This window comes from Drosophila montana, unplaced genomic scaffold, assembly GCF_035044405.1.
Source record: "Drosophila montana isolate Dmon_TW-CO22-7 unplaced genomic scaffold, ASM3504440v1 contig_3200_1, whole genome shotgun sequence".
Lineage (NCBI taxonomy): Eukaryota > Metazoa > Arthropoda > Insecta > Diptera > Drosophilidae > Drosophila > Drosophila montana.
The window spans coordinates 932012-951599 of record NW_026998080.1 but is presented as its reverse complement, the minus strand read 5'-3'; the positions used below and the strand labels follow the sequence as shown (position 1 = coordinate 951599).

Genomic DNA, 19588 nt, shown 5'->3' with positions numbered 1-19588 from the left:
ACTTTGACAAGTGGCTGCAGCAGCTGTGTCCACAGCCCAGCCAAAAGCCCCTCTTTTAGTGCTCTGTAATTATTAGGCTGTTGGCAATGGCTTAACTTTGCGCACTGGCAAAACTCTGGGCACACTTTATTTACGCAATTAATTTGACTGAACTGCGCGCTTGATTTCATTTCTGTGTTTCATGTCACTCTTGACGTTCTGTTGCCTTAAAAACAGACAAGCTGCCAAAAAAAAAAAAAAAAAAAAAAAAGGGAACGAGATGCTGAAACAAAATCCCGCTGACACAATTTCATTACAGAACTTGTCAGTGCAAAAAAAAAAAAGGAAAAACAGAAAAATAAGTATAGGAGAAGCGAATTTGCCTATCATTTGTCTCGGCAGCAACTCGCAACTCGAGCTGGAAAAGTCGCAACTCGCAGAAATTGAAACTTTTCAAAAGCAATTGCTTGAATTTCAAGTGAAAACTTTCGGGGTTTCGACTTTTTTTCTTGGCCAACTTTTTTTTTTTGCGCACACACACACACACGTACGCTTTATATTTTTGGGGTTTGTTGTCGGTGTGTGTGTGAGTGTGTTCTAAGTAATTGCGCGCTGAAGCAACTGGAGCAAACCGTCTGCGTTTTAAATGCCAACGAGCACATTGACGCCAAAATGCAAAGCTAAATGCCAAGTGGCGTCGTATCCTTTTAGCAACAGCAGCCGGGCCAGCTCCAGCAGCAAAAGTCATCAGAATAAAGTATTGCATGTTGTAACAATTCTCAAAATTGAAATTATGTTGCATGCTACACACACAGAAGCTCCGACAAAGACATATGCGCCACACTTTGTCTTGCAGTCTGCGAATGCGTTTTTGCCCTCATTGCTGCAATGCATCACGTACTTTCCTACGGTGCGCACTCGCTATCGGGGATTATCGGCATTAAAGACTTAACAACAGTTTAGTTACCGGAAAGTTTTAAGTTATTTTATCACTTTTAAAAGGGTATTTAGATGTGCGTGCGTGCGTGTGTGTAAGCCACTAAACAAAGCAATTCGGTTGCCAAAAATACGTATAATCTGAAGGGTTTATAGGTTGAGATTGATCGATTTAATCGTGATTTGTATCTATCGATCTATATGAATTCGACTCTGAATGCGACTGATAATTTTATATGTATGTGTATAGATGTATAAAATATAACAATATTCAAGAATTTAAATAAATGTTCTTATTAGGCATATTTGAGTTTCGCTTTACAAAAAAATAAAAACAAAAATAAAAAAAAAAGGAAAGAAAGAAGAACACACATGCTAGTGTGTTTTATACTTGAGATAAACCGCTCGGTTATGTCCTACTTAAGTGACTTTTAAATTCAGCTTTATATAAAGTTCTTAGATAAAAATTGATCGAAAAATAGAAAAATTGATTGATGAATAGAACAAGTAAATTTTTTTTTAACATCTTTCGTATTTTATTCAAAATATATTCTCCATGTTCATGGCTTTCATGGTTGAAATATGCCATCAAAGGTATTTTTTATTTGAAATAAACCTCTCGTTTGGGTTCTTTTGTATTTTAGCTTTTACAGAACTTGTGCCGCGTGTTAAGCTTAAGTAAATTGCCATAAATTTCTATTTAAATGTCTATTGCTTAGCCTTAATTCAGAAAGTGTTGTTCGCTGTAGGCGCTGTTCCACCTTGAGAGATTCGGCGTTAAGTAACTGTGTAACTCCGCGTGCAACTCACGGCTGTCTTGTTTGGCTGCCTGGGGCAGAGCTGCCTGCTAAGCAGGTCCTTTAATGCGCCGAAACGGCAACGCCCCATATCAAACGGAGCTCGCGCTTTGCGCATTAAGCCGGATTATGGTTTTAAGTGTAATTACAATTTACACGGCTTCCATTCTGTCAGCTATGTGCTAAGGCAACAGCTACACACACACACATACACATACACGCACACATAGGTACAGGCCCCCTCGTTATATTAAAAACTTAAATACCAAACGATAAGCGACACCAGGCAACAGCAGCAGTTGCCCGCATTTCATGCACCTTCCAGCCTCCAGCTTTCAGATAAGTGAATAAAAAACCGCCAGCCGGTTTCACGGTCGTAGTTAGAAACTTTTTTAGTTGGCAGCGCACAAAAGTTGGGACATGACTTTTGAGGCATTAGCGAGAGCGACGCTTCGCCCATTTTTGCACCATGATGCGATAATTAATTTCTGGGTAGCTAGACTCGAAGCGGCGGCTCAGGGCTCAAATTGCGCTCCGGCCATGTTCAGTTATCAAGGCTACAATGGCAGTTAATAATGCAGAAGTGCTGCTGCGATTCACGCCCTTGATCCGAACAATGAGCTCATCTCGTCAAAACTATGTTCGCTGGTGTAACTATCTATGTAAACTGGGCTCCGTGAGTTGCGTTGGTCAAACATGGTTCGGCGGACAATTGTGATTGCAGCTGGCGGCACAGAAAAATTAAAAACTGCTATTCAAAGTTATTTAAGGGTATCTCACTTATTTGCATATTTTTGTGCTCTTTTTTTTGTGCAAATTAATTCTTTACAGCGGTTTTTGGATTTTTTTGCGGTGATTCACGAAAAGGAAATTCAACCTCAACAATTTCCATAAAAACTTAAGTAAAATTGTTTTTGCTTAAAATTAAATTCGATATATGTTATATTCAAAAGATATTCCAGGAATAAAACCATTTCAGAAGGGAAGACGCAAAGGATCCATAAAGCAGCCTCTAAATCTGCGACATTAGCCTTGGTCAAAATTAACGTGAAAATATTACCCTCAAATATCCTATGTAGACATAGATTAAAATTTCCCACCCCCATAACTCGACCAAATCTTATCCGATTTCCACGAGGTTTGGCTTTTTGTTCATGGTTTGGCCTTTAGATCAATTTGGCATTTAAATCTGGCAACACTCCCCTTTCTTCCCTTTTCTTCCCTTTTCTGGCCAATGAGCTTTTGACGTTTGAAATTGTATGTTTATGATGAATGCTTGGGTTTTCCGCGCTTTTCCACAAATTAAACGCACCAAAATTTGTCTATGATCTATGAAAGCGTGTTGGGTTTTGCGGTTTATGCGCTTGTCTTTGGAATTAAATTTGAAATTTATTGGCAACGGGAAGCCTTCAGCTAATGGCTGACACGCATACACGCACGCACACACACACAGGCAGACACATGCATGGGCTTTACTTAATTACCGTTGATAATTTACACTTTCGCTGGCAGCGCGCTTTAACTTTAGCCCATTTGGCTGCACATTTGTGCGCTCTACATAAATTAAAGTTTAAAGCGCAGTAAATTTAGCTGCCGCACACACCCGCCCTCCCTTCCGACGAACCTGCCACAGTCCCTCCTCTAAACATGGCAGTTGCCATACGACGCCCACACACAGAAATTGTAACTAAAAAGCAAATTCGGTTCGGGGCAAGTGAAGGAGGGAGGCTGCTTGAAATATTTGAATATATATGCTGGTGTGTGTGTGTGTGTCTGTGTGTGTGTGTTGGTGTTTGTGTGTGCAAATGCGTACCAAGACCTTGCGTAACGATTTGGATTACTCTTGAAGTAGTTGACAGTTTGGAGCCGTTGTGAGTGGGTGGCGTCGTGCGACAAGCTAATTTATGAAAATTGCTCTCGAAATTATTGGCAAAGCCGCCGTCGGCTGGCCAGCTGGAAAGGGTGGTCGGTTTGCACTGACCGACTGACAAGCTGGCAAAGCGACGAAACTGAGTGACGCAATTCAAGCATCGGCGGCGGCTGCGGCTGTGATAATGAGCTAAAAACATATTGAAAGTCTCTCTTTGTGGCGCCCCGAAGTATGCAAATGTTTTCAGTGTGTGCGCGCCCAGTGAAAGTGGCAAGTGGAAAGTGGCAAGTGGAAAGTGGCAAGTGGAAAGTGGCGGGAGGAAAATGTGGAGTGAAAAATGGAAAGTCGAGTGTGGCAAGTGCCCAACAAGTGTAATTTATGGCTGGCTGCTTAAATTTCAGCGAAAATAAAAAAGAAAAACCACAAATTATAAACATATACATGCATAATATACAATATATAATGTATAAAATGCAGATAAATTTAACCGTCTGCCAGCGAAGCAAAATGAAATCAAAATAGAGTGCTTTAATTAAGAGTGCTCGTCTAGAAGATGCCCTCTAAATTGGTTTGAATATTTAAACATTATGAACTTCAAAACATGACCTTTTGAGAGATCAAGCAATAAGACAACCTATCAATTATAAGAGTAAAAGGAATCGAAGTAAAGTAAACTTGCCCACAGCATCGAAATTCTAAATGTTTTTGAAATACTGAAAATCGCATAGAAAGGCGATAATTAACAGGTAAAGGGCTAGCATGTGATGTGAGTAAGCTTTAATGGCAAGGTGAATGCAAGTGGCAGAAAGAGAGGGAGCGAGAAGGAAAGAGAAAGAGGGAGAGAGAGAAAGAGCGCAAAGGTGTAAGCCAGATCATTATTATAATAATAATCAATAAATTAACTAAAATATCGTTTTTATTTATATTTTATTATATCTCATCTCTGGACCTTATTAAAGCTTTTGAAACTAGCATAGAGCGACGATATTTTAATGTGTAGCTTTAATTTTTGATTATAGAGTGACATATTACAACAGTCAGAAGGACATGAATACGCGTGCCAAGCAGATCAAGAGTATATGTGTTTACTTTATGGGTTCAGAGATGTGTCCTCTGTGTCACATAGATTTGCACCACTTTATGATATCCTTGCCACGCAATTTTAATGTGTACAGGGTATAATAAAAAAGAAAACGAACAGTCAAACAAAAATGAAGGAAAAAATTAAAGAACCATAACAAGTAGAACAAGAGCAAGCGAATTTCTTTGGCCCGGCTTGTTATTTGTTGCCTTTAATCTTTTGTGGGCGGGGGAGGTGAGTTGGCCAGAAATTTACGCGATTTCAGTTGCGCTCACAAAAGATTTGAGCGCAACTCAAGGACAACAAATGATAACGGTTAACACAGCGCCAGCAGCAACAGCAACGGCTACAGCTACAGCTACAGCAATGCCTAATGATACTGTCAACAAAAGCCAAAAGGGTCCGTGTGGTGTTCGTCGGCTGGGGGAGGGGGAAGGGGGGCTGTTTCGTCGCAAAAAAAAAATATAACTTGCCAGAGCAAAAAGACAAGAGGAGAACAGCGCCAGAGAGAAGAATATGATGATGACAGCAAAGACTGCGACTGCGATTGCGACAACAAATTTTGCCATTAGATACTGTAAGCGAGCATGTATAGTTAAGGGGGGGGGGTTACAATGGGAGAGTGAGGGGGGGGGGGGGGGTTGACAACAGCAGCAGACAACGCATAAGGCAAACACGCAAGCCGCAAACCCGTAGCAAAAGGCAATGCCTCAGTTTCGAGTACTCGCGCGAAATCCTCATTCATTTGCATTTATTCACTTGACTTTGCTTTAACAATGAGGTAACTGAGTGTGTGTGTCAGTGTATGTGTGTGTTTGTGTGCGTTTGTGTGTGACTGTGTGTGCGCCTGTCTGTCTGTGTGTGTGTGTTTGTATTTTTGCTTTCCTTACACGCGCTTGCCGCATAGATTGAATATTTCCTGCCTCGGTCGCAGATTTGTTCGCATACCGCGAAAAAAATGTTTATGAACGTTCATATAGAGTGTCAACGACTATGAAATACCCTGCAGGCTGTTGTAGTAAGACCTAAAAGCAATTATATATTTTGGTGATGGGCTTAGATAAACTTTTACCAAAGGAAATGCTATTTCTTTGCCTTAAACTCTTTTTTCTTTTCTTAATTTTAGTAAATTTAGGGTATTTTCCGTTAGCTATATCAAATTTCGAGTAAATTTCGTGCAATTTTAGCTGATGAGAGCCTGAACATTATATGTGATAGCTTTACCTCTTGTGGCTTTTGAGTTCGTTAAGTAAGCCTGAAAAATTTGATTAAGAAAGTAATCAATAAATAACAATTTAAATGCCTTCATCAGCTGTCACATGCCCTCACACTAGCATGTCATACCCTCATTTGCCTATTTTTGAGTACAGGGTATAGCAAACATAATGCTTAGATGTGGTCTTCTTTTCCCTGCCTAGGCTGGCATGCTTTTCATATATTTGCGCGCTGCCGTACACAAACATCCTCGGGCGTATTACTCCGAGCATCTATGGAGGCGTTAGCTCTAGCGTGGGCGTGGCACCTGCGACGCAAATAGAATTGCAAGCAAGTAAATTTCCAAATAGAATTTAATTCGCAATGCTGCAGCCTTGTGTCTGAGTGTGTGTTTGTGTGTTTGTTTGGTTGTGTTGTGTGTTTGCTGCAGTTAGAAAGTCAAAAGTGGAAAAGTTTGTTACTTAACTCAGCTAATGGCCAGCCCCCAATCTGCCCCAAGCCATATGCTCTAGGGGAAAGCTAGAGGCTGCCAGACAAGACTTGGAAAATCCCAGCTCCGTCTCTCTCCCTCTTTCTCTGATATGATTGGGATCTGTCGTATAACCAGATTTATTGATCGAAAATTGTTTTGTGTGTGCATCGAAGCGTATAAATTACTTTTAGGCATTTTCTGACAGGCCTTCATTAGCCGTTTTGTGGCTTAATTATCATAATTCATAATGAAGGCGGCAAATCAATAAATCTATGACAGTCCACTTTGCTAATAACAATAAATACTTGCCAAAATAGTCGTGACTACTTTGGAATGGTTTTGTGCTGAGGCTTAAGACTGAAATTTCAATTTTATGAGACTGGAGAAAATCTGTCACAGTAAAAAAACAAGTGAAATAAACAGAACGAAAAGAAGTATCACTAAGACTAAATACTCTTATAGAGATAAGTCTTATATCTGCTTAAATACGAGGACTATTTGATACAGCTTTTAGATATGTTAGAGGAATAGTGAAGATAGCTATGGTTGATAATAAATCCCATTTATTTTAGCTATCTAATATCGTAGTCCAAGGCTTGTACTAAAACCTGGACTTAATGAATGTGGAAGCCCAAGAGTTTTATCTAATTGTGTGACAGACTCCAGTTACAACATGTCACAACAAACAAATTTCCATGAAGTCAGTAGCTGGCCAACCCTTCCCTCCCCTCGCATACCCTGCTCCTGTCGCTGCACTGTTCAAACAGGGAACTGCGAATATTTGCACAATGGAAATGTTTGTTTTGGCAGTCGAATCAGACACCCCGGGCGCACTGACTGATGAGTTTCTCTCTGAAAGATTGACTGCGAGCTGAACATGTGACTCTGACCTGACCACAGGCGACTAGCCAAATATGCAGTACACACACAACACATACAGGCACACACGGGCACACACTCTTTCACAGTGGCAACTTTTAATGCACATGTAAAGAAGTTGCGCATATGCCAAATTGATTAGTGCAACGGAAACTGACGCAATTAACTTGTCTACAAAGGGGGCACAGCTTTTGAGCAAAATGTTTTCGAAACACGAAAGCCACGGGCCTGGACTGGCAACTGCAGCTCAATTGTAACATTAGTTTGTTGGCCAGAAAACTTAATGGCCGGAAATCATGCAAAGTGTTGCGCGGCGCCAGTTGCTGTTTGTGCTGCAAATTAATGTCAATTTGTTTAGATAATAAGTACAAAGCAAACACAACAGACTGAGAGAGTGAGCGAGAGAGAAGAGAGAGATAGAGCTTAAAACGTGACACGCTGCAGTTGTTGCATGTGGCAGCAAAACTTTTGCTACTGAATTTCGCAGCGAGGACGAACTTAAATTACGTATACGCAATGTGCGCGTGCAAAAAGTATTGAATGTTACTTTTTTTTTTTTTGGAAACATTCTCTGCTGTGGCCTGTTTCCTGCTGCCAGTTGTTGCTGGTTGTTTGCCATCAGGTGTTAGCTCTGAGCGCAGGCCCAGCTTCCTGTTTAGATTGAACTGCCAATCAAGCAAAAATTTTATACCATTTTTGGCACATAACGCTCGAAATACGATTTACCATTTTTATTAGCCACAAAATGTAATCGTGCTTAGGCAAACACTTGCATTCAATTTGCTAGCTGTCTGCCACTATTCCATCCCAGCCTTTATTTGCTAATATTCATACCAAGTTATAAGCATTGCACTTTGAAAATAGGGTATATTGGAGTTGTGTTAAGAGCTGCAATAGGCCGAAGAAGACATCTTTCACACATTTTATATATATATATATATATAGGAAAATTATTGGGTAGAAGGAGGCATCTCTTTTTTAACCGGTAAATATTCAGTTTTTGGTCCAGGTTTTCATAGTTTTATTTGAGACAAGGATATTAATAATATTAATAGAGAACCATTCACAAATTCTCCTTAATTTAAAACTTTCCCAAATTTAAAACTGATCGAAAAATAAATAAAATATATATAAGTTTTATGAGGCTTCTCGGATATATGTTGTAAAGGGCATCTCGCGGACGAGCACTCCTGCCTTCAATTTCCTTGCATATTTTCTGCTGCAGCTGCAAATTTGTGGCAGAAAATTCTTGAATCAGGCCAAACAATTGCGGTCTGGGCACAGCACAAGCTGCGCTGCCAGGCAACACCTCGACTGAAGTCCAACTGCGGTTGCCAGGCGGCATTCCAAGTCGAAAATTCAGATCTGTGAACACGCTCCTTTTAAGCTCGACCCTTGCCTAATTGAATGTACAGCAACAACAAGAAAAGCTCGGAAAATTTGCCAAAATACACTTAAAATATAAACCGCAATTTGATTTGTTTTGTGCGTTTGGTTTTATCGTCCGTCCGCAAGTCAACAAAAAATTAAAAGAGAAAAAAAAAAATTAAACCAAAAATTACCAGAGTTTTGTAGACTTTCGACTGCTGCCAAAGCCAATTGCTATTTGGGCTTAGAGTGTGGAAATGTCAACGGCATAAAACGGATAAAGGCCAACACTGTCAGACCTGTGTCTGTCCCCCTCGTCCCCCTGACCATGCCCTAATACAAAATGTGACAGTTCACGTTGCCGCATGAAACTGTTAAGAAGCAACAACATAAAAGCCAGGACGAGATTTACCCAATCTCAACGCTCGGCGACTCATTTCAAATGCGAACTGCGAATGGAAATGGCCAGTGGAAATGGTCAGCGACGGAAGACGAAGCAGCTGCAGAGGGCGAGGCAATGGGAAATGGAAAATGGGCTTGGGAATCGATCAATGGCACTCGTTTAGCTGTCCTTTCGGCCGCAAATAAATTGAACTTAAATAGGTGACGTCAAGGACATTAAACGTAATATGGGCTTCGGCCATGGCAAAGATATACATTGTGCGCTTTGGTAGGCAACAACGAAGTCCATGTACCCTACCTTTTAACAGTTTACTTTTGCGCCAAAACTTGTACATGCTTTGATTTTGTCTTAAGAATGTTTCGAAAAAGCAAAGTTCAAATACCCTTAACTCAAGCAGAGGTATCCAGGCAACATTATTTACCAAATAAAAACATTGAAAAATAAAAAAGATATAAGAGAAGCCAGCTCTAGATGCTCTCGAGTTTTCAACTCAAAACAGCCTGAAGTGAAAAGTCTTCATAATATGCATATATCTACCTTAATACCCTACATGCTCTAAATTTAAATAGGAATTTAAGAGAACTGTTGAGCAGGACTTTTCATCTTGTAAAGTGGCGATGTAGCTATTTTTAACGCGTTACACTTTCGCGCTTTTGTTGTCAATGGCAAATTTATTAGAAGGAAATGGTCACGGCTATAAAATAAGGGCCTACTCTAAAGTTTGCACCCCCAGGCCATTTCAGTCAAGGCAAATTTATTTAACAGAAAATACTTGAGAACGGAAAAGGCGATTAGAAAATAACTTTGAATGCCAGATACTTGCGATTTAGCACAGTCGAGATACCCTACACCTTGGGGCTTTCACTGTCATGTCAACTGTGATAAAAAGAGTAGCTTTTGGAAAGGGACTTTACATGAATTGATTTAAGTGATATACCACTCCGGATACCCAAGAATACTTGACAGATAATTAAGGCAATTAAAAAAGTAATTAACATGGAACTCCTAATACCCTACACTCTAAAAGTATGTCCTACTCAATTCAAATACACTTTTTCGCTGGTTTAGGGTATACGCGAGCTTACTATTCCCTAGACAACAACTGTTTGACTTTGATTACGTTTCGAATCCCCAAAGAAGAGCCACCAAATTTGCCACATCCTGCGCAGCATTTGATATCGACTGCGACGCGACGTCGCCTCTGTGTCAAGTGTGTCTGGGAGCTGGGCTCAAATTAAGTGGACTGCCCGAATAAAAAATAAGAATAAGAAGAAGAAGAAGAAAATTCCTTTGCCAGATTGTGGGACACCCGACTCCTCTGCTTGTTGTCAACTTTATTATTTTTATTTTTGTTGCTGTTGTTGTTTTTGCTTTATTTTGCTTTTAATAATATTTTGACTTTGATGCTGTGGGCCACTTTGGTCAGCGTTTGCCCAAGTCTCCCGCCTTCGTCTCCGTCTCCATCTTCGCCTTTCTGTCCATGTGCGCCTGCGTCTCTGCGTTGTCTCAGCTTGTGTGTGTGTGCGTGTGTTTATGCGTCGCATTACGGAAGTTGACAATTTAATTTTATGTACTGAAGGACTGGCCGGATCTTTGGTCGTAGTCTACGCTCCCACAGTTGCCACAGTTCGCATTTTGACGGACAGATACTAAACATTTATTGAAGTCGTTGCCGTTGGTGCCCTTTTTGGCCCCGAGGTCGACTATTCAAAGTGCTTAGTCAAGCATACACTGGCTGTATTCACTTGCTATTCGTAATCGTATTCTAATTTGCACGTGCTTGCAATTTGGCCCAAATCCAAACGCATTGCCAAATGCCCCCGACGTGTGTGTTGTGTATGTGTGTGTGTGTTTGAGCCATTGAAGGTATAAATCTTCATTAGGCGCACGGCTCAGGCCCAAACAGCTCAGAAACAGGCTGGCGGTATTCACATGCCACCGCCTGCACAGTCACACGCAGAGATTCGCTCATGCCACTTGCCACATGACGCACTTAACTTATGCTCTTTATATTTTGCGCATTTTGCTGACTTTTCCGTCTGATTTCACACACACACACACACACACACACAAACACGCTGTGCACAGCTCAACGGCTTTACAGATATAAAACTCGTAGTAGCATATTTGTACCTTATTTATTTTGCTTCGCATAATTTATTAATGTTGCGCATACTTTCATTTTTTTTCTTAGCCCAGCTCTGCCTTGGCACATCATACTGCATACTGCAAAGGCAGTCCATAAAACATCTTAAATAAGTTTGCAATCAAAATTGAATTTGGAATTTTAAAAATGTCGCATTCATTGAAAATATTTGCTTTCTGCAAAGTACATTGCTTAAAGCTTTACTTGCTTAAAGGCAGCTAAAAGCTCGTTAAACAAGTTATTGGGTAAAGTGAGGCAAGCGTACAGGTTTGCTTGCTGGAAAGCTACTAAAAGCTCTCTGCAAAGTACATTACTTAAAGCTTTACATGCTTAAAAGCTGCTTAAAGCGAGATTTGTTTGACATATCCAAAGCTTGCCTGTGCTTTCCAAGCTGCTGCAGATATTTTTGTTTGGAAAATTTTGTTGATTTTCCATTTCGCAGATTAATCTATTGCCTAAGTGCCACTTCCAGCTAACGTCAATTGCTCTCTTACGAGCACATTACATAGTCAAGCTGTTTCGTCTGGCATTTGCTTATTTTGTTTGAGTATACACGTTCTAAATATAAGTCTGAATCTCTCCTCTCCCCTCTCTCTCTCTTGGTAAATATAAAAGAAGACGCTGACAATGTCGCCCCCGACAATTAAGCCCCATCGCTGAGGCGTCATTTATTGACAAAAAAGCGAATGTTGATGCCTCATTTGATGAAGTGGCATAAAAATCAGAATTTGATACTTACTGACGACAGCTCCGAAAGTTACAAAAATAGAATTTGAGTGATGAATCGCGAATGGCAGAAAAAAATGTATGTATATAAATCAAAATAAATAAATAAATAGGTTGACTTCAGTTAAATTCGGGAAATGTGGAGAAGATATTCGACAGAATTGTGCGCCACTACAGAGTATCCAGGTGCGGTTAATAGAAGGGTTTTAATAAAGAAATTTGCGAATTCCAGTTGTTATGAATAGTTTTTGTGCGAGCATTTACAAAGCAGCATAAAGCACAATTCCAAGATTTATTTATTTTTATATAAAGTAAACATTCTTATGAAATACACAAACTGACTTTTTGAATGAAAGGCAAGAGAATGAAAATAGTAAAGAAAATCGTGGAATAGTTTAGCTTTTCATGAAACCACAAGTTAAAAACAGGTCAGAATAAAGGGAATGAAGACAAGTTTCTTGAAAACAAAAATTTATAAAATATGTGGCATAGAAAAACTTTCATACGAAAACTTAATTTCCAAGTGATTGTTCCTATAGCAGCCATATTTATATATTAGTTCAGCTTGTTACTGGCTTGCAGATATATAAGAAAAATTGTGGACATAGCTATTGCTAAGTTTGGTCAAGATATGTTGAAACACAGAACATATTTCCAAACCAAAACTTACTTTAGAGCAATTCTTCATATATATTATACCGATTGTACTTCAATGGGTTTGTTAACATCTGCTTTTAATACCCTCTCCCAGCATATAAAAATATGGCGTAGTAATTAAATTTAAATTCTTAAATTAAATAATATGTTTATCTCACTCACCGCTTGTGATTTTTATTGTTTAACATGATTTGCAAACCAATTAAATTCAGCAATGCCTGAAAATAAAGAAAAGATAATTAATAAAAAACAAAATATATAATACAATTTTGTTTAAAAATGCATATATATGGCTTGCAGCATTTTCAAGGTACTAATTAAATTTCTAGATGCCTGAAAAGTGCTGCTCATTAACCAAAAGTTGAAGCTGGCTCAAGTGTGTTGACTAACACTGCCCCCATACCTCCCGCCCACCAGCCCCTCCGCGCACTCACAGACTGTGTAAATATTTTTGCAGACAATTCGAAAACAATTTGAACTATGCAAAAATTTGTCCAGAAATAACAAAGTGCGAAAATGTTGCTTAACATCGAAAGCTCCTGCCGGGTGGCCAGCTTGCGCAGCGTTGCCAGATTGTGCAATGCCCAAAGTTGAGCACTTAGACACGCATTGAAATCAAAATAAATAAAATTAAAAGCAACAACGGCCTATTGGCGAGCAGGCTACGCCTCTCTACTATGTTGTGATGCTGCTGCTGCTTCTCGGCCCGCTGCTGCCTTCAGTTGGCTGCCATTTTGCCAGATAGAAAGCCAATTTTATGACTCAACTTAAATAGGCACTTTACTTTACTCTTAATGCCTTTTTATGAGGCGCAGTTAGTGGCCCGTTGCTCAAGTGTTGGCGGCCCCGGCAGCTGTTAGTTTTTGTGAAGCTGTCCCAGCCAACCCCGCCCATCCAGCTACATCCAGCCATTAATGATTGTTAAGAGCGCAACTCGGTGACGCTTTATTGTTAAATAAATGGTAAATAGTCGCTAGTTGCAGCTTCCGCCACACGCACTTATCTGATTTTACACTGAGCCAAAAGCTGTTGCCATTGTTCAGTGCTTGACTGTTGGCACTGTTGTGCTGGCCCTTAACGTTAACGTTCAATAAAAATTATGACAGTCGCAAAGTTAAACGCTCTGGCGGCCATTTTGTGTACGTGTGGTGCGTTTGGGTGCGTATTGGGGGCGTGCCTCAATTAAATGCTGCCACATTGCTCATGCTATTTGGCCTCCAGTTCATGGCCAGAGGCCAGTTGACGCATTTACACAAAATTACCGCCAAGTGTCAAATGCAAACATTTCGTTTCAACAATATTTGCAATAAAAACAACAATAACAAAAACAGCTTTTCCGTCCGCTGCGCGTACTCAAAAACTTGGCGGCAAGCGTCAAGTGTTTCCGGGCCACAAAAGCGAATGTTCACTTCGCGTGGCAACCAAAATTTTCCCTAAATTCTAAACCAAATGCTGCGGGGCCAAGCAGTGGGCGTGGCCCGCACTCACACACACGCACACCCACACACAACTAATTGATAAATTTGAAGCATTTAATTAAAACTTTTCAGTTTGCCTCGCCGAACTGAGTAACGCGCGTGGCCAAATGCATTGCACCAAAAATTATTCGTGTCAATTGTTTTGTGCCCTGTTTTAAATTACAGCCAAACCACAAATTTAGTTAACGGCGACAAATAAATTACGTGTAAAGCCGTCAGCGGGCAGTCAAAGCAACATGACCAAAGCGGAAATGTACAATGACACATACGAATACACGAGTACATATATCATATATACATATATGCTATGCCTATCAAACGCAGTAACTTATTATATAGAGGCTATTATGATTTTCAATATAATGAACCCTATTTATATTTTGCATCTAGTTTAGCTGAGCTCATTTTTTAAAGCTGCATTTGAACCAAGCTTTAAATTGCCTTAAAATAATTATAAAAAATGAGGTACAAATTTATTAACAATATTTTATAGATAATAAGATTATATATGCAAAAAAAAAATTGGTTTATTTATTAAACTATTGTTGGCATTTAATCTAATTAATGGAATATGTATAACAATTTATTTTAAATTAAACAAAAAGCTTATATTTAAATCGTTTTTATAGAATAGCATAAAATTTTAAATTCTATGCACATTACGCATACGCAACTTGCGCGCAGGCAGCAAAGTTTAATTATTGCCAGACCATAAGCAAGCCCACACGCACACCCACACACACACACATATGACAAATCATTGTTGTAAGCAGAAAGCACAACAAACACGTCGCAACTTTTGATTAAAATGTCACGACAGACTCACACACACGCACACAAATATATACGGACTTGGCTGCTTGCATATGCAAAGTTTGGCGTATGCCGCAGCGGTAATAATCACACACACATATTAGACACACACGCACACACACATGCAGCTGCATGTTGTGCAGAAAAGTCAAATTGTTGTTGTCTTGGCGCAAAATGTTTGCGGCGCTTTCTGTTGCTGCTGCATCTGCATCTGCTGGCTTTTTCTTGCACCTCACTGAGTTGACAATGCGCAGCGCTTGTAAATCCAGAACAAGGAACCACAACGAGCCACAGCAGCATCAACAGCATCAGCAGCAGCAGCCGCCGCCGCATCAGCTACTCGTTGTGAAAAATTCAATTACAAAGTCGCCCAACTGCAGCCAAGGAATGCAAAAAAAATAGAAGAGAAATCATTGATTTCTTCTATTTGCCGAAGTTTAAATACCCTGCAAGTTATATTATTTTTTAAGCTGGAACTATGTTGAAGGTCTTTGGCAAAGATTACGGAAATTCCTTTAAGCAATAGGACAAATTTGCGAGGTTTAAAATTAAATACAACAAAATCAAATTTACGCGTATGTTTCGACTTTGTTTAATTTTAATTAAGTTTATACATGATACAGAAGCATAGAAATTGTTGGTATTAAAACTGAATTAAAAAAAAAAAGAAGAAGAAGATGCTGTTAACAACGTTTAACGGAAGTTTTACAGTCAATCTTTTTGGCAATTTAGAAAATGTACCAGGATAAAAATCAGATATAATATAACTAATTTGGGATTTAGTATTAATAAGCTGAAAAATGTTTGGTATTAAAAGTGAGGTTCGACCGTTTTATTATATATGATTAAGTAGCTGATATCTAGTAAGATTTATTTTATATATAACGAGCGTAATTTAGTTCCTAAATGAACATTTTGATAGTGTCAAGGAATTTTAGAAAAACTTTATTATATAAAAGAACTTTCTTTTCAAACTAACGAATCTTTGATACCTATATGGTAACTCGATCCGACAAACTCAAAATCATTTGCTGCCTGATACAAGAAAAAGGAGAATGGCTTTAAATATAAGAGAAACAAACAGAGAGACGAGCATGTCTGCATGGACTCACTGGTAAATACAGATGCAGAGTATATATGTATATGCATATATATGAAAACTTAGTGCTAAACAAGCCGCAAGAGTACAAAAAAAAACTAAAACTCACAGAATAAGAATTCGGTCTGTTTTAATGGATTACACAGTTGGTAACAAAATGAAAACTCCCAAGTGTTAGAGTAAAGCAAACTTTTTTTATGGGATTTGATGCGGATGCAAATGCTGCAACAAAAACGAAAAGCAGCGACAGACAGTTGCCTTCTCTGTGTGCATAACACAGTTTGTCCCCAACAGAACTATGCGAATTGCGACTGCGAATTGTAAACTGCAAACTGCGAACTGGATAGCAGCAAACGGCAACTGGCAACTGGCGACTGGCGACTGAAAACCGTTGGCCAAATTCTGAAAGCAGTCACGTGCGAACGTGACAAAAATGCCACGAAGATGCACCATGCTCTTTGGCCAAGTTGCCGACTGGGCCACAACCAATGGCCATAACCAGAGACAGAGGCGAAGGCATAAAGCTTGCCTCGCATTGTTCACACACAGCAGTTGGCTGATTGCTGCGTGTGTGTGTGTGTGTGCTTGTTGGTATCTGTGTGTTCCGCACTTCATATTACACTGTTTTCTTTGGCCCCAGCTTATGGCAAAGGTCGAGCCACAACAATGCACAGAGAACCGCAAATGCGCTATAGTTTCGGTATGGGCTGAAGGGGGCGGGGTCAGCTCGCATTCAAATGCGAGCCCTGCAAATTGCTGTGAATTATGCGTGCAAATAGGATGTCAATTGATGCAGTGCTGACAATTTTGTGTCAACATCAGCTGCAGCTGCACCAGCTGATTTTTGAATGCACAACAATTTTCTACAGCTTTATAGATTTATATATATATATATATATATATGTGTGTTGACAATTTGTATGCTATATGTTTGCATATGTGCTTGTGTACACTGTCAACATGACAATGTCATTTTAATTGCTCTGCATATATATATGTGGGGTTTTTTATTACAAGTTTATTATAAACAAGTGTATTGTTGATTTAACAAATTGTATTGCTTAGGATGATTAGCATTCGAATCAAAGTAAATCGTCGTTTCGTCGTTTTGTTCTCAGCCTTCATACCACACAGGTCCAGCGTTGAACTTTTCGTCTTAACGAGCAAACATCTTCTGCTCGACGTCCAGTACTTTGCCCTCGTGGCTTTGTACTGTCCTCGTTGATCGTCGTTTTTGGATAACTCGCCGTCTGCGAATTCGCCGTCATCTTTGCTTTTTAGCGTGTTCGTTGTCTAGGGATTCTTGTGCTGTTGGTTGTGCACAGTGGGATTTGGGTATACAGCATTTACCCAACCCACATATATATATATATATATAAATTTTATTTTTCTAAACATTTTCGGACAAATTAATTGGAAAATTTTCATGTTATCTTTTACACTCTCAGACTAAATCTAGTGTACATAATAGCAAAAGGCTCTATGAAAAATAGGGCTAAATATGGGTGTAAATTATTATTTGCGCAAGGTTCATAATATATTTTATTATTCTATTTAATCAAACTTTTTGACTGGTTAACATATTTCAATCGGGAATTCCATTTCATTTAGTGGAGCCAATTGTACGCAAAGCTAAATATTTATTATTTTCATTTTTTACCCTGACCAGTGTGTCCGCCCGTCTTATGACTGTGTTGATCCCAGGGACTGTAAGACGTAGAGAGCTGTTTAGAATTTAGTCCTTTTTTTAACTTTTAATGTACTCCGTTTCTCGTAGGGCTACCAGAGACAAAAGGACTGGAAAATCAATTTTCTAGTTTCCGGGAGTCTTTTCAAAAATATCTAAATAGAATTTGGCAAAACAATATACCATTCTATAAATATCATTCTATGAATTAAAATATTCCTACAATAATAAAAGCTAGTTTTTAAATTAATTTAACTTGAATGTGTGACATTAGTTAAACCAATTGTGCTAACTAAACGCAAGCAAATGGAATTTGCATGCATTGTGTTAGTTAAATAAACCTGCATTTAAAATGTTAAATTCAATTCGAAATTATCTCTCCCAGAAATATATGTAAGCCGCTTAACTCAATTATAGAAAATCAGAGAAATTGTCAAAGTGTTAATTAAATAACTAAGAAGAGATTCCAAACGTTAACAAGAGCTGACATTTTGTTGAACTTGCTTTTGACTAATTAATTTTGCATTAGTCGCAAAACAAATTCCAAACTTAATCTTTTGTTGGCAACGCGCCTAACTAAATATACAAAGGCAGGTATGGAAATATTTATTTAGGGATAGTTCTCACAGGAAAACTATAAAATCTCATTGTGGAATATTGTGGTTTAGAAATGCGTGACCAAATTAATGCAAAGCAATTGAGATTTGAAATTTAACATTTTGGCTTAATTGACATACAGCAAATGCCAATCAAGGCCGAACACACACACACAAAATCCGAATCCGTTTGCCCAACGCAATTATGTTTAATTGTAAAATATTATTTGGTTTACACAAATTACGCACGGCAAATGAGTTGCATCGATGCCGAAACGTGTTATGTGGTTGCTTTAATGGCACAACCAGCCCCAAGTATGAGCCCATATGCACCCACAATAAAAGCTTAATCAACATGGAATATAAACTAAAAGCAGACCACAGACACATCAAGTGCGTTTGCGTATGTGTGTGTACGTGTGTGTTATACATCTTATTTTTCACATATTTATATAAATGAACATTTTTTTGCCAGTCGCAACTCTTGTGCAAATAACAAATACTAAGTGCGCGCTTATTTAATTTATATACCCTAACAAACGTTCTTTCGTGACAGACATGTGCAGTGAAAAGGAGAGCTGTTTGTTAAGATCTGAATTTAAAATATTTCTTATTTTCTACAATATAATTGCATTATGTAATTATATAATACTGATTTATTACGTGCTTTACTATTGATGTCACTTAAGTGGATTACAGGACGTATACGTAATCGATTATAAAGAAAATCTACGTAACATTTGAGTCAGAATAATGTAATAAACTGTGTGTAACTGTGTATACGTAATATTTCAAACTCTAATTGGTGGTAATAGACAACTTAATTATATTTAAATTAAACTATTAATCTTCATTTAATTGTTAATAAGCAATTTCCTATATTTAAATGACACAAGTCTATTCTAAGAAAACAAGTAAAAAATATTTTCGAATATTTTGTATTGAAAACTCGGTTTAATTTTCCACAAAAATAAATGATGTTGCATTTGTTAATTGACTTTTTTCCATTTAATTTACATTTATTGAGCTTCCACGTAAATTGTCAACAGCTTCATATTATGAAATTGCAAGCGCAAATGAACTTCGTTCTGCTCTAAAATGCGTATTATTCTTTCATAATTTACTTGTTTGTATACATTTTCTTTTTTTTTTTTTGAGCACATGTGCCAACAATTGTCGGGGAAATACGTGTAATAAACAAGATGATATTTACATATGACCGCGGCTGACATTTTTGTTATTGTTTTCGTTTTGTTGCTTGTGAAGACAACAAATTTTCATAAAATTATGCGCAGATTTTTGTTCAAATAGAAGCAAAGCTCGTTGGCGGGGAAAGAGAGAGAGAGAAGAGGGGTTGGTGGGCAAAACGCATCATAATATCCTGCT

At 38.6% G+C, this 19588-nt stretch overlaps 1 protein-coding gene across 1 annotated transcript in view; it reads left to right on the top strand.

The window, feature by feature from the left end:
- The window catches only part of dpr13 (defective proboscis extension response 13), a 45653-nt gene that overhangs the window by 6096 nt on the left and 19969 nt on the right, over positions 1–19588 (top strand). The window lies entirely within an intron of this gene.